We start from the raw sequence: 14,856 nt of genomic DNA, 5'->3' as shown, positions 1-14,856 counted from the left end.
TTCAATAAGACGGTTGTGAGCAAAGCCACTCAGCTCTCTCTCCTGGAAGCCCTGTAACCACACTCAGGGCCTTTTGTTTCTAAACATTTCCTTGTCCAGTGTCCCCCGGTGACCTTCACAGCAGCCCATGAGGCACGGGGATGATCTGCCCATCTTGTACAGATCCCCCACGCAGCAGCCCTAGCCACCCTTTCACAGCACGAGTCAGGAGGCGACTCCTCTGCTCAGAGCCTTCCCATGGCTCCCGGCTTCACTCGGCATAAAGCCAAAGTCCGGTGGGTGGCTGCAGGATCTGGCTGCACACCTCGTGACCTCCCGTCTGTCCCTCCCTCTCGCTTTTCCTCTCAGTCGCTCCACCCCAGCAATGCTGGCCTCCTTGCAGTTCGTCAACCAGGCCGGACACATTCCCACCATGGGACCTCTGCTCTGGCTGTGATTTCTGCCCGGTTGTGGGCTTGGTGAACTTCCTCCCCTCCTTCAGGCCTATGCTCAAATCTCACCTTGTCAATGAGGCCCATCCCAACACCCTATCGAAGACTACAACCTGCCCCCAACCCTGCATCTCCAGAAACAACTTTCCTTTCCTCCATAGCACTTACCACTCTCTAACAAAAGTATAATTTACTGACCTGTCTCCTGCCCCTGGAATGTAAACTCCATACGGATGGGGATACTTGTCTGCCTTGTTCATCCATGTATCCCAAGCTCCTAGAACAGTGCCTGGCATAAAGTATTCAATAAATAACTGCTGAACGAGTGAGAGAAGGGATGATGTATACTTGCCTGGGGCACATATGGAAGGTATAGGACTAGAGCCCAGGCCTGCTCCCTCCACACAAACAGCCCCCTTTCCAGCCCCTTATTCGTGGCCAAGGTGTACTGGGGTCCAAGAGGCCCCCCACAAGATGGGTGGGCTGAGCCATGTGGGCTGGTGGGCAGGGCTGGGTGCACACTGCCTGCCTGCTTCTTGAGGCAGTTCATCAGGGACTCAGGGACCAAGAAGGAGAATGGGGAAGGGGAGGTCTCAGGAGACTCCACCTGCCCAGCTCACCCAGGGTGAACTGGTAGGAACTCACACCTCTGGGGCCTGGAGTGTCCAGACCAAAAGAGGGCAGGCGTCTTAGGGAGTCACTCAGACTAGCTCAGGGGTGACACCAGGGATGAGACCCCCGAGATGAGACCCCCAGGAAAGTCCAGAGAGGGAGGATGAGGCTCCCTCTGGCTCTGTTGAGCAGCTCCAAATCTCTGAACATGCACAGGGTCCCAGATTCAGAATGAACACGTTTATGGAAAAGAACATATTGCTGAACTCTGTGACATGTATTGCACGCTGTCTCTATGCCAGCCATGTGTGTATTACTTCACTCAATCCTTTCCCAACCCAATGAGATGGGTTCTATTAGCATGCCCATTTTACAGGTGAGGAAACTGAGGCACAAAGGATTTAAGTAACTTGCTCAAAATCATACATCTGGTAAGTGGTTTGACTTGGAATTTTTTTCCTATGAAAATAGAAAACTGGCAGTGTCTCATGTCTGTAATCCCAGCACTTTGGGAGGCTGAGGTGGGCGGATCACTTGAGGTCAAGAGTTCAAGACCAGCCTGGCCAACATGGTGAAACTCCATCTCTATGGAAAAAAAAAAATTATCCAGGCATGGTGGTGGGCACCTATACTCCCAGCTACTTGGGAGGCTGAGGCAATAGAATCACTTGAACCCAGGAGGTGGAGGTTGCAGTGAGCCAAGATCGCGCCACTGCACTCCAGCCTGGGTGACAGAGCAAGGCTCCATAAAACAAAACAAAAAACAAAAAACAAAAACAAAACAAAACAAAAAAACACAAAACTGAAAAACAAAATAGAAAACTTTTCATAAAGTACTGAGACATTTTGATGAGGATTTAAACACACATTATGGGCCAGGCATGGGGGACCATAATGTAATCCCAGCATGTTGGGAGGCTGAGATGGGTGGATCACCTGAGGCCAGGAGTTCAAGACCAGCCTGACCAACATGGAGAAACCCATCTCTACTAAAAATACAAAATTAGCCGGGTGGGGGTGGCGCATGCCTGTAATCCCAGCTACTCAGGAGGCTGAGGCAGGAGAATCGCTTGAACCCAGGAGTCAGAGGTTGCGGCGAGCCGAGATCTCGCCATTGCACTCCAGCCTGGGCAACAAGAGCGAAACGCTGTCTCAAAAAAAAAAAAAAAAACCACACACACATTATGTGCCTATGCTGTGAAAGAGCCCATTGTCCCCCAGTTGTCAATATAACCACAATGGGAATGAACAATGTCTTCTTGGCAGTGAGGACAATTCCTGTACAAAGGAAACTGAGTTTGTACATAATTGACTTAAAATTTTTTCTAACCATTTATTATGAAAAAATTTAACATACAGAAAAGTTGATCAGATACCCACCACTTAGCTTCAACTACTATTAATTTCACTTCTCTCTCTGTGTTTTATTTTATTATTATTATTTTGTTTTATTTTATTTTTTGAGACAGGGTCTTCTCCTGTCACCAAGGCTGAATGAAATGCAGTGGCACAACACAGCTCACTGCAGCCTCAATCTCCTGGGCTAAGTGATCCTCCCACCTCAGCCTCCCAAGTAGCTGGGACCACAGGCACATGCCACCATGCCCGGTGAATTTTTTATTTTCATTTTTTCTTTTTTCTTTCTTTCTTTCTTTCTTTTTTTTTTTTTTTTAACATTTTTTGTAGAGATGGGGTCTTTCCATGTTGCCCAGGCTGGTCTTGAACTCCTAGGCTCAAGGGATCCTCCCATCTTAGCCTTCCAAAGTGTTGAAACTACAGATGTGAGCCACTGTGTCTGACCTCTTACTTTTATTTTTATTTATTATTATTTTTTGAGACACGGTCTCACTTTGTCACCCAGGCTGGAGTGCAGTGGCATGTATCTTGGCTCACTGCAGCCTTGACTTCCTGGGATCAAGCAATCCTCCTGCCTCAGTTCCCCAAGGAGCTGGGACTACAGGCACGTGCTACCACATCTGGCTTATTTTTTGTAGAGATGATGTTTCACCATGTGGCGCAGGCTGGTCTCGAGCTCCTGAGCTCAAGTGATCTGCCTGCCTTGATCTCCCAAAGTGCTAGAATTACAGCATGAACCACCATGCCTAGGTCTTTATTTTTAGTTTTTTGAAACAGGGTCTCTGTTACCCAGGCTGGAGTGCAGTAGTGTGATCACGGCTCACTGCAGCCTCCATCTCCTGGGCTCAAGCCATCCTCCCATCTCAGCCTCTCGAGTAGCTGGGACTACAGTTGTTTGCCACCAGGCCTAGATAATAAAAAAAAATTTTTGTAGAGATGGAGTCTCACTATGTTGCCCAGGCTGGTCTTGAACTCCTAGGCTCAAGCAGTCCTTCTGCCTTGGCCTCCCCATGTGCTGGGATTACAAATGTGAGCCACTGCATCTGGCCTTTATTTTTATTTTTGAGAGAGAGTTTTGCTCTGTCACCCAGGCTGGAGTGCCATGGCGTGAACACAGCTCACTGCAACGTCGAACTCCTGGGCTCCAGAGATCCTCCTGCCTCAGCCTCCTGAGTAGCTAGGACTACAGGCACGCACTACTATGCCTGGCTAATTAAAAAAAAAAATTTAAGAGGCAAGGTCTCTCTGTATTGCCTAGACTAGTCTTAAACTCCTGGCCTCAAGCTGGCTTCCCAAGCAATCCTCCCACCTCAGCTTCCGAAAGTGTTGAAATTACAGGTATGAGCCACCACACCCGGCCACTCTCTCTCTCTTTTCTAAACAATGTGAAAATAAGTTCAAACATCATGTCATGTTACCTCCAAGTACTTCAGCCTCATCTCCTAAAAAAATTCTCCTACCAGACTAAAACTTCATTATCATACCTAAGAAGATCAGTAACAATTTCCAAATGTCCATCTGATATTCAAATTTCCCCGCTTCTAAAAAAAATCTTTACGGCTGGGGGCGGCGGCTTAAGCCTGTAATCCCAGCACTTTGGGAGGCCGAGGCGGGCGGATCATGAGGTCAGGAGATCTAGACCATCCTGGCTAACACGGTGAAACCCCGTCTCCACTAAAAATACAAAAATTAGCCGGGCGTAGTGGCAGGCGCCTGTAGTACCAGCTGCTCGGGAGGCTGAGGCAGGAGAATGGCGTGAACCTGGGAGGCGGAACTTGCAGTGAGCTGAGATTGCGCCACTGCACTCCAGCCTGGGCGACAGAGCCAGACTCCGTCTCAAAAAAAAAAAAAAAAATCTTTTATACTTGTTTTTTTCAAATCGTACATCTTACAAAGATTTACAAATTGCATTTGGTTTATTGTTTTTTAAATCCTTTAAAATACAGATCCCCATGTGACATTGATTCTTTGGCGAATGCAGGTGTTATCTTTTTTTTTTGGAGACGGAGTCTCGCTCTGTCACCCAGGCTGGAGTGCAGTGGCGCGATCTCGGCTCACTGCAACCTCACCTCTCGGGTTCAAGCAACTCTCCTGCCTCAGTCTCCTGAGTAGCTGGGACTACAGGTGCACACGGCCATGCCCGGCTAATTTTTTGTATTTTAGTAGGGACGGGGTTTCACTGTGTTGCCCAGGCTGGTCTCGAACTCCTGAGCTCAGGCAATCCGCCCACCTCGGCCTCCCAAAGTGCTAGGATTACAGGCGTGAGCCGCCGTGCCTGGCAGCAGGTGTTATCTTATAGGCTGTCCCTGGATATATCTGATTGTTTCTTCGTGGTGTTATTTAACTTGTTCTTCTACCCCCTGTATTGACTCTAAACTGGAGTTTAGGTCCAAAGCCAGATTCAGGCTGGGCGTTGTGGCTCATGTCTGTAATCCCAGAACTTTGGGAGGTCAAGGTGGTAGGATCATGAGGTCAACAGTTTGAGACCAGCCTGGGCAACATGACGAGACCCTGTCTCTATTAAAAATACCCCCCCACACACACACAAAAAAAGCCAGGTGTGGCGCTGCATGCCTGTGCTCCCAGCTACTTGGGAGGCTGAGGTGGGAGGATTGCTTGAGCCAGGGAGGCAAGGAGGTTGCAGTAAGCCAAGATTACCCCACTGCACTTCAGCCTGGGTGACAGAGTGAGACTCTGTCTCAGAAAAAAAAAAAAAAAAAGGCAGATTCAGGTTAACAATCTTTAGTAAAGATACTGCCCAGCTCATGCTGAGTATTATTATTATTATATCCCATCCAGAGACACATGTCATATTGTTCCACTATTGATGATGCTGAATTTGATCACTTGTCTGAGGTGGTGACAGCAAGACTGCACCATTTTTTACTACTGTAAAATACCTCTCCCCTTTGGCAACCAGCAAGAGGCTTCAGGTGGACTCTTTGGCATGTGACTGTTCTGTCCTCCCCCAGCCTTTCATCCCAGGGTTCTGACTCCCTGGATAATCCTGTCAATTATTATACGATCAATTATTGATCAATTATTATACAAAGGGTTACAACAAGATGATTTTCTATTTCTGTCTTTTCTTCTGCAGAAATGCAAGAAGCTTGCACTCTTCTGTAAAGAAGAGTTTTTTTCTCATCAACTAGGATTGAACTACAGCTCCTTCTAAAGAGGCAGGACAAATTATTATTACTATTATTATTATTATTTTGAGATAGGGTCTCTTGCTCGGTTGCCTAGTCTGGAGTGTGATGGTGCAATCACAGCTCACTGCAGCCTCAACCTCCTGGGCTCAAGCCATCCTCCCACCTTAACCTCCCAAGTAGCTGGCACTACATGTGTACACCACCACACTTTTGCTAATTTTTAAATTTTTTGTAGAGACAGGGTTCTTATGTTGCCCAGGCTGGTCTTGAACTCCTGGGCTCAAGCAATCCTCTCGCCTCAGCCTCCTGAAGTGCTGGAATTACAGGTATGAACCACCAGGCCTGGCCAAATTATTCTTATTGAGGCTGGCATTGTTCTGTATTTGGCTGGCGGTGCCCCTTCAAGTTGGCTCCTGGGTCCTTCTTTCAAGCCCCAGGAGTCTTTGAGAACTTCTTGGCTTTCTGGAAAGAAAAAAACAAAGATGTCTCAGCATCACCTGCATTCCCCCATCTCCAGCCCCGAAACCAGCCATTTGGAAGCTGGGATGTGGCCCCAGGCAGTCTGCCTCAAGTTCTTTTGTTTTTCACACTCATGGCAAACTGCAGGGGCCAGTTCCAGTTCTGGGGACCTTGCTGTGTGACCTTGGGCCAGTTCCTTTCCCCTCTCTAAGTCATACTTTCTCTGTATGAAACTCTGTGGAGCTGGGTTCCACTATACTCCATCTCCCCATCAGGGTGTGGCATCCAAGCCCCACTGCTTCCTGTTACTCTGTCTCCCTCCTCCTGTGGTCAGGGGTAGGTGGGACAGGGCTCCTCCCCTGGGCGGTGGAGGCTGTGTGACAAGTGAGAAACTGGGACTTCTTACCCTGTAAGGAAAGATGCAGGGAGCCATTGTCCAGGCCCTCTGGGAAACTCAGTCTTGGGACCCTCCCTCCTGGCTGGCATCAGTCTCTTACCTCCAAGGGCACGGGCAGGATGACCGTGGGATTTCCCTCAGCTGTGTCCTGAAACTGCTGCACAGAGAAAAGGGTTTGGACTGCCATTCTATCACCATTGGTTTAGAATCTAGTGACTGTGATGCATTATTCCCTTTATTTTAAATTTAGGCTGGGCGCGGTGGCTCACGCCTATAATCGCAGCACTTTGAGAGGCCGAGGTGGGCGGGTCATTTGAGATCAGGAGTTGGAGACCAGCCTGACCAACATCGTGAAACCCCGTCTCTATGAAAATACAAAAATTAGCCGGGCGTGGTGGTAGGCACCTGTAATCCCACCTACTCAGGAGGCTGAGGCAAGAGAATCGCTTGAACTCAGGAGGCGGAGGTTGCAGTGAGCTGAGATTGCGCCACTGCACTTCAGCCTGGTGACACAGTGAGACTCGGTCACACACACACACACACACACACACACACACACACCCCAAAACAAAAAAACTATAAATTTAGTTTTACCTTGTATTGAAGTTGTAAATTCACATAGTCTAAAGAATCAGGCCAGGCGTGGTAGCTCACGCCTGTAATCCCAGCACATTGGGAGGCTGAGGCGGGCAGATCACCTGAGGTCAGGAGTTCAAGACCAGCCTGGTCAACATGGTGAAACCCTGTCTCTATTATAAACACAAAAAAATTAGCCTGGCATGGTAGCACGAGCCTGTAGTCCCAGCTACTAAGGAGGCTGAGGCAGGAGAATCACTTCAACCCAGGAGGCAGAGGCTGCAGTGAGCCGAGATCGCTCCACTGCACTCCAGCCTGGGCTACAGAGTGAGACTCCGCCTCAAACAAACAAAAAAGAATCAAATAGTTCTACAAGATTTGCTGTAAAATGAGTAGCAGATCTTCACCATCCTCTTTACATCAGTTTCAAACTTAAAAAAATTTTTTTTTCCATCTCCGTCCCCAAACCGCCTACCCAATTTAAAACTTTTTCAGCTGGGCATGGTAGCTCACGCCTGTAATCCCAGCACTTTGGGAGGCCAAGGCAGGTGGATCATCTGAAATCAGGAGTTTGAGACCAGCCTGGCCAATATTGTGAAACCCCATCTCTACTAAAAAAAAAAATACAAAACTTCACCAGTGGTGGTGGTGGGTGCCTGTAATCCCAGCTACTTGGGAGGCTGAGGCAGGAGAATCGACTGAACATGGGAGGCAGAGGTTGCAGTGAGCTGAGATTGTGCCACTGTATTACAGCCTTGGGTACAGAGCGAGACTCCATCTCAAAAAAAAAGAAAGAAAGAAAAAAAAAAGAAAGAACTCTAAAGTCATTCTGATTCCTAATCTTCTGATTCCTAATCCTTTGTATCTGTCTTGATTTTTCCTTTCTGGAAATTTGCAGAATCTTCTCTTTGTTCTTATTTTGCTGAAACTTCACAACAGCATCCCTTGCTGTGAAATTGCTTTCACACCTTGTCCTCAGTGCTCACTGGGCCTCTTCAGTTTGGAAATTTATGTCCTTGAGTTCCGGAAAACGTATTGACTTATTTCACTGATGATTTCTTCCCCTCTATATTTTCTGTTCTCTATTTCTGGAACTTGGTATTTGGCTGTTGGGCCTCCTGGACTGGTGTTTAATTCTCTTATCTTTTCTGTCTGATTTTTAAATTTATCTTTGTGGTCTACACTTTGGGAGATTTAAAAAAAACACTTTATCTTCCATCTATTGACTGTTTAATATCTGCCCTCATATTTTAAATCTTCAAGAGCTATGCTTTGTTCTTCTATACTACTTGTACTTTTATAGCATCCTATTCTTGTTTCATGGGTGCAGTATCCTCCTTTTTCGCCCTAGGGCTATTAATGACAGTTCATTTCCTCCATAGTGCTTTTTTTTTTTTTTCTGTGTGGTTGTATTGTTCACTCTCTTTTATGTTAAAGGCTTTCTTTAGATGTCCCAGGATTCTGTATTATCTAAAAAACCTGATTGTCTAAGACAGCTGTGACCCATGAGTAGGACTTATCCACCAAGGGCTTCCTATAGGGTATTCTGGTTGAGTTGTTTCATCAGGAAACTCCCAGTGTCAGAGTCCTGAGGCCTTTTTTTCCTGGGATGGTCATGCTCCACAGAGAAGCTTCCTCCAGGCTGTGGCTTGGGTGAAGGCCTGGCTTTCACACTGTGGGTAGGGGAGAACACTGGGCCTCTCAGCTTCAGTACCAGGCTCACGTTCTTTACTTTGTCTGGGAAAGACACTTGCAATTTTCCCTCAAGGAGGGGGATGGGTGGCCCTCGGGGAGGGAGAGGGCGTGGGTATCTCACTGCCTCAGAAACAGACTTCCAAACTACCTTCCTCTTTTTAGCCCCACCTCTACTCGCCACCCAGGTACCCGACACACCAGTTCCTGAGTCTGTTCTGCCACCTAACTACGTGGCTTCTCAGCTTTTCTAGCCGCAGGTTTAGGATGCAGTTTTTTGGGGGTCTACTAAGGGACTTAACACTTGCTCACCTGCTTTCCTGCTTCTCAAATTCTATTGTTTTCTCATCTCCTGTTCTCTTTGTTCTTGCAGATTTACACTTAAAACAACCTATGGTCATTTTAGTGACAAAAGCAAAGTGAGAGAGGAAGCAAAAGTAAATGTGTGCTCTATCCATCATTACAATCTTCAAAAAATGAGACCTAATTCACGTACCATAACATTTACCCTTTAAAAACTGTATAAAATTCAATGGTTTTTTGTACATCCACAAAGTTGTGCAACCATCATATCTATTCTAGAATATTTTCATTACCCAAAAGGGAGCCCCATACCTGTTAGCAACCACTCCCCCTCCTTTCTTCCCCACAGCCCCCAGCAACCCCTAATCTATATTTTGTCTCTGTGGATTTGCCTATTTTGGGCACTTCTCATAAATGGAATCATACATGTATGGCCTTTTGTGTCTGGCTTTCTTCACTTAGCATAATGTTTTCAAGGGTCATCTACGTCATGGTATGAATCAGTACTTCATTATTTTTTAAAGTAACAGTTTTATTGAGTATTCATTCCTCTTTATGACAGAGTACCATTTCATTGTATGGATACACCACATTTTGTTTACCTATTCATCAGTTGAATATTTGGGTTGTTTCTACTTTTTTGATATTATGAATAATGGCCCTATGAACATTCATTTGTGGGCAAATTTTTGTGTGGATATAGGATACCATTTGTCTTGACTACACAGAAAATAGCTTAATAAATACTTGAGCTGGGCACAGTGGCTCACGCCTGTAATCCCAGCACTTTGGGGGGCCGAGGTGGGCGGATCACTTGAGGTCAGGAGTTCGAGACCAGCCTGGCCAATGTGGTGAAACCCCATCTCTACTAAAAATACAAAAAAATTAGCCAGGCATGGTGGCGCACAGCTGTAGTCCCAGCTACTCAGGAGGCTTAAGCATGAGAATCGCTCGAACCTGAGAGGTGGAGGCTGCAGTGAGCCGAGATCACATCACTGCACTCCAGCCTGGGTGACAGACCGAGATTCTGTCTTAATTAAATAAATAAATATTTGAACAGTACAGTTTCACTTTTTTTTTTTTTTGGTGGGGGTAATATCCATCATCTCAAACTTTTATCATTTCTTTGTGTTAGGAACATTCAATATCCTTTTTCCAGCTGTTACTGAACCAAGTGAGGTTCTGCTCACATGGCATCATAAGGCCAAATATTTATATCGAGGTTTGTAGTGGAATAAAAGAGGGTATTTATTTGTAGACGACCAAGTAAAAGAATTGGGCATCTCATGCTTAAGAGCTGACCTTGGTTGGGTGCAACAGCTCATGCCTGTAATCCCAGCACACTGTGGGGCCAAGGCAGGAGGATCGCTTGAGTCCAGGAGTTTGAGACCAGCCTGGGCAATATAGTGAGACACATGGTCTCTACAGAAGAATTAGCTGAGTGTGGTGGTGTGTACCTGTATCCCCAGCTACTCGGAGGCTGAGGTGGGAGGATCCCTTGAGCCTGGGAAGTTCAGGCTGCAGTGAGCCACGACTGCATCACTGTACTTCTTCAAGGGGGACAGAGTGAGACCCTGTCTCAAAAAACAAAACGAAACAAAGAAACCCAACATCTCCAATGAGTGGCTTATAAGCAAGGATTTTTTTTTTTTTTTTTTTGAGACAGAGTCTCGCTCTGTTGCCCAGGCTGGAGTGCAGTGGCGCGATCTTGGCTCACTGCAAGCTCCGCCTTCCTGGTTCACGCCATTCTCCTGCCTCAGCCTCCCGAGTATCTGGGACTACAGGCGCCTGCCACCACGCCCGGCTAATTTTTTGTATTTTTTTAGTAGAGATGGGGTTTCGCCGTGTTAGCCGGGATGGTCTCGATCTCAAGACCTCGTGATCCACCCGCCTTGGCCTCCCAAAGTGCTGAGATTGCAGGCATGAGCCACTGCGCCCAGCCATAAGCTAGGATTTTAAAGGCAGGGGTAAATCTGAGGAAAGCAGAAGTTATAGGCAAAATTCTAAATCAATACATGAAGATTATATATTGGTTTGACCTAAAAAGGTGGGACATCTTGAAGTGGGGGTCCACAGGTCATGGGTGGATTTAAAGATTTTCTCATTTGTCATTGGTTAAGGACACGAACGTTTGTCTAAAAATCTGGGGTCAGAAAAAAGGAATGTTAGCTCTGGCCTGTGGGCATGACCTCCTCCAGGCCCCTCAGAAAGAAATTTATTTATTTTTAATGTTTAAAATGTATTATTTATTGAGACAGGGGCTCGCTCTGTCACCCAGACTGGAGTTTAGTGGGACAATCAGTGCTTACTGTAGCCTCAAACTCCTGGGCTCAAGTGATCCTTCCACCTCAGCCTCCCATCTAGCTGGGACTACAGATATGTGCTGCCACACCTGGCTAATTAAATTTTGTTTTGTTTTGTTTTGTTTTTGTAGAAATGGGGGTATCGCTTTGTTGCCCAGGCTGGTCTTGAACTTCTGGCCTCAAGCAGTCCTTCCACCTTGGCCTCCCAAAGTGCTGAGATTACAGGTGTGAAAGGAAGAAATGTAGAGCAAAGACTGGTGGTTAGAGTTTAGTCCTCTGCTCCCCCTTGTCTGAGATCTGTGTGCCAGTGGATCTGTTTGGTGGGGGTCTGGGTTTATGAAAAGCAATGCAGGGACATAAGTTAAGATGTTATCTTTAGTTTTTATAGGGAGCCAAATACCCCATGAATCTAACTTTTTTGGCTATTGTCTTAAGTTATTACTATATTTTTGTTTATCAGCTTGCTCATTTACCTCTCAAGGCTAGCTAGGTGCCTGAAATACTTTTGAAGAAACGTAAGTTTCTTTTTCTTTTCTTTTTTCTCTTTAGAGATGGTCTTACTCTGTCACCCAAGCTGCAGTACAGTGACATCATCACAGCTCACTGCAGCCTGGACACCCAAGCCTCCGGGGATCCTCCTGCCTCAGCCTCCTGAGTAGCTGGGACTACAGGCACGTGCCACCATGCCTGGCTAATTTCAGAAAAATTTTTGTGGAGACGGGGTCTCACTGTGTTGCCCAGGCTGGTCTCAAACTCCTGGCCTCAAGCGATCCTCCCATCTTGGACCTGCTAAAGTGTTGGAATTACAGGTGTGAGCCACCATTTCTGGCCTAGGTTTTTCTCTCTTTTTATGTTGGTGGGGTGCTTGGCTGGCCCCTAAGAAGGGTCCCTGCTCTGTCTCACAGCTATTTGAAACTGTATGTTATTGTTAACTATAGTCATCCCACAGGGGTATAGAAAATGAGAACTTAGTCCTATGTAGGTGCAATTTTGTATCCTTTTGCATCCCCATCCCTCCCTTCCCCCTACCCTTCCCAGCCTCTAGTATCCTCTGTTCTACTTTTCACTTCTATGAGTTGAACTTTTTTTAGCTTCCACATATGAGTTAGAACATTCTGTGTTTAACTTTCTGTTCCTGGCTTATTTCACTTACAAAATGTCTCCAGTTCCATCGAGTTTCATATCTTCAGCATCTTCTATGGTGCGAGGCTCTGGCTAAATGCTTATTTAGTCTAACAGCTCTGCAAGGCTAGTATTACCATCCCTGCATTACAAAGCAGAAAGCAAAATCAGAAAGGTTGAGGGGCCAGGCGTGGTGGCTCACGCCTGTAATCCCAGCACTTTGGGAGGCCAAGGCAGGCGGATCACGAGGTCAGGAGATCGAGACCATCCTGGCTAACACAGTGAAACCCCATCTCTACTAAAAAAATACAAAAAATTAGCTGGATGTGGTGGCGGGCACCTGTAGTCCCAGCTACTTGGGAGGCTGAGGCAGGAGAATGGCATGAACCTGGGAGGCAGAGCTTGCAGTGAGCCGAGATCGTGCCACTGCACTCCAGCCTGGGCAACAGAGCAAGACTCTGTCTCAAAAAAAAAGAAAGGTTGAGGGACTGGCTCAGGGACTCACATGCCTAGGATGTTTCTGACTTGGGATTTGAACTCAGGTCTGGCCACGTCAAAGGCCATGTCTGCTCTTCACTCTCCTCCCAAAATACATGTACTATCTCATTTGACTCTTGAAATCCAAAACTCATTGAACCTTCGAACCACAAGTCTAAATTTATAAAAAAAAATTTATTAATGCAAATCGTAAAGCACACACAATACATAAAGATTAATAAAACAAATATGGTATATGAAAGGAAACTTGTTTTTTTACACTCACAGCACTTCTGACACCAAATGTGTGGATTTTTTCTACACCAACAACAAATGTTCTAACTCTCTGGACACCAGCTGGGCATCCTACAATTCAATTCTGTTCAGACACTATCTACCTGGGGTTAGCATCTGAACCCATAGGTTGAGGGCTCAGTCAGACAAGACTCATCCACTTCAGATGCCAATCCTAAGTCCCGGGACTCCAGTACTTCTGATGACTTGGCTACAAATTGGGAGTTCCCACGACTCCCTCTTCATACTTGACAAATGGCTACAATGGCCCACAGAACTGAGAAGCACTTTACTTACTATTACCAGTTTATTATAAAGGATACAGATTAGCAGCTGATGAAGAGGTCCATAGCGTACGGCATGTGGGAGGGGTCCTGAATACAGCAGCCTCTGTCCCTGTCCTTGTGGAGTTGGGGTGTACCACCCTCCTGGCACATGGATGTGTTCGTCTACTCCAAAGCTCTCCAAACCTAGTTGTTTGGGGTTTTTATGCAAGTTCCATTATGTAGACATGGTTGGTTAAATCACTGATTGAACTCAACCTCCAACCCCTCTACCCTCTCTGGAAGTCGGGGTGGGGCGGGTGGGGGTGAGGTCTGAAAGTCCCGACCCTCTCCTCACATGGCACCCAGCTCTCTAGGGGCTTTCAGCCACCAGCATTTCCTGAATATATATAAAAAAGACATTCTTCTCACTCTGGAGATACTTTTTTTTTTTTGAGACGGAGTCTCGCTCTGTTGCCCAGGCTGAAGTGCAGTGGCGCGATCTCGCACCTCTGCCTCCAGGGTTCAAGCGATTTTCCTGCCTCAGCCTCTCCAGTAGCTGCGATTACAGGCACATGCCAACATGTCCGGCTAATTTTTGTGTTTTTAGTAGCAGGGTTTCACTATGTTGGTCAGGCTTGTCTCAAACTCCTGACCTCATGATACACCCGCCTTGACCTCCCAAAGTGCTGGGATTACAGGCGTCAGCCACCGTGTCTGGTCTTTTTTCTTTTTTTTCTTGTTTTTTTTTTTTAGACAGAGTCTTGCTCTGTCACCCAGGCTGGAGTGCAGTGGTGCGTTCTTGGCTCACTGCAGCCTCCGCCTCCTGGGTTCAAGCAATTCCCCTGCCTCAGCCTCCCAAGTAGCTGGGATTACAGGCATGTGCCACCATGCCTGGCTAATTTTTAAATTTTTCGTAGAGACAGGGTTTCACCATGTTGGCCAGACAAGTCTCGAACTCCTGACCTCAACTGATCCTCCCGCCTCAGCCTCCCAAAGTGCTGGAATTACAGGTGTGAGCCACCACACCCAGCCTTACTCTGGAGATTCTTTGGTTCTTAGTGGTCCTTGTGTCAGGAACCAGGGACAGAGACCAGAGATGTTTTTCACTATGTCACAGCACAGGAGCCTTGCCAACACAGTCCCATCCTCCCAGGCACCCTTTCCCAGGCTGTCCTCTTCCCTCCCAGCACAGGCCCCCATTCTCCTGGATCTGAACCACACAAGGAGGCAGGGGGGTAGAGTGGTTAAAAATGCAGGCACTACTACTTTCTGGAGGTGTGATCCTGGACAAGAGCCCCTGTGTCCCTATCTGTAAATGGAGATGATAAAACACTCCTCAAAGGGCCTCCGTAAAGATCACAGGAAACAAAGCATGGACAACGTGCCTGGCACGAAGGAGGGCTTGGTAAGTGGAGG

This window comes from Gorilla gorilla, chromosome 4, assembly GCF_029281585.2.
Source record: "Gorilla gorilla gorilla isolate KB3781 chromosome 4, NHGRI_mGorGor1-v2.1_pri, whole genome shotgun sequence".
NCBI lineage: Eukaryota > Metazoa > Chordata > Mammalia > Primates > Hominidae > Gorilla > Gorilla gorilla.
This window is presented reverse-complemented; position numbering follows the sequence as displayed.